This window comes from Chaetura pelagica, unplaced genomic scaffold, assembly GCF_000747805.2.
Source record: "Chaetura pelagica isolate M959 unplaced genomic scaffold, ChaPel_1.0 scaffold620, whole genome shotgun sequence".
Taxonomy (NCBI): domain Eukaryota; kingdom Metazoa; phylum Chordata; class Aves; order Apodiformes; family Apodidae; genus Chaetura; species Chaetura pelagica.
The window spans coordinates 4,414-5,621 of record NW_009951928.1 but is presented as its reverse complement, the minus strand read 5'-3'; the positions used below and the strand labels follow the sequence as shown (position 1 = coordinate 5,621).

Genomic DNA, 1,208 nt, shown 5'->3' with positions numbered 1-1,208 from the left:
CAGCACACTAAAGAAAAAAGAGAGAAAATCCATGACAGTGCTTGACCAACTCAACAACCCATCAAATGGGGTGTGAAAGCCAAGGAATTGATCCCTGCAAAAGTACAAAAGACCAGGCTTGGATTTCCAGAAAGGATACGCTAGATAAGACTCCAAAAACATCCAAGAACCTACAGTGCCCAGCTGTCAGCTCCCTGTAGCCTGATCTAAGAGCTGAGTGGTTGGTGTTCCTGGGAAATAGCTGAGATTCAGCTTTATCACCTCTGTGAGCAAGAGTGCCATGTAAAGCCACAAGAAACCAGCTTTACAATGATATACCTATTGTAACAAGTGTCCTGACAGGACTTACAACAAAGCTGCCATCCCCCTGTTACCTCTCCTGGGGCTAATGGTACAATGTCTGGTGACAACAGGACCAACACAGAAAAGATTACCCAGCTCAAACCCATCTTTACAGAGCTCACAGCCATGGCAGGACTACTCCTGTTTTTATCCATGAGTTGATTGTGTTTCAGAGGCTGCTGAGAGGGTAAGAGCAGGGTTGAAACTCACATCTTTAACAAAAGAGAGAGGCTGGAGGATGTAGTTCACAGCTCTCTCCAGGTGGACAGACACTGTGAAACGTGGCTGAAGGCTACAATCTTCCCTTAATTATGACACTGTCCTGGTTTGAGCCAGGGTGAAGCAAATGTTCTCTTGGCTGATTTTTTTTTTTTTTCTTTCAGTGAACTTTTTATAGCAGTGCCAGTGGACTGATAACAACCAAGGACACTTCTGAAGTTAATGTCTGCAGCTTCCCCCCATGGGGGAGCAAACTAGACTGAAGGCAGGATCAGCAAATCAGAATATTCCCATCTCATAATATTTTCTCTATTTGACTTTCAGTATAGGTTAAGACATCACAGAAGTCAAGAACTTTGGTTTTCCTTTTTCTTCCTCTTTTTCTGCTTATGTGGTTTCTATCGCCCTCTCTTTGGCTCTATTTTTTTTTCCATTTTTCCTCACAACCGACAACCGAGGACCCCGTTTGTGCACCCAGACACTGCCCCCTTCAGCTGGAAGTCCGTGAGAGTTGCTGAGGGAGGAGGGAGGGGATTGGATGTTGCACATCTCTTTATAAATATATACACTCCCCTACCACTAATAATTAAAATCAATTTGTTTCACTTTTCAACCCAGAAAGACTTCATTTTTTTCTCCCTCTTTCC

General features: G+C 43.7%; 1 protein-coding gene across 1 annotated transcript in view; it reads right to left on the bottom strand.

Moving 5' to 3' along the window:
- Positions 1-1,208, bottom strand: part of GALNT14 (polypeptide N-acetylgalactosaminyltransferase 14) — a gene marked incomplete at its 5' end in the record, with an annotated part of 38,836 nt that overhangs the window by 35,434 nt on the left and 2,194 nt on the right. The gene's annotated exons all lie outside the window — the stretch shown is intronic.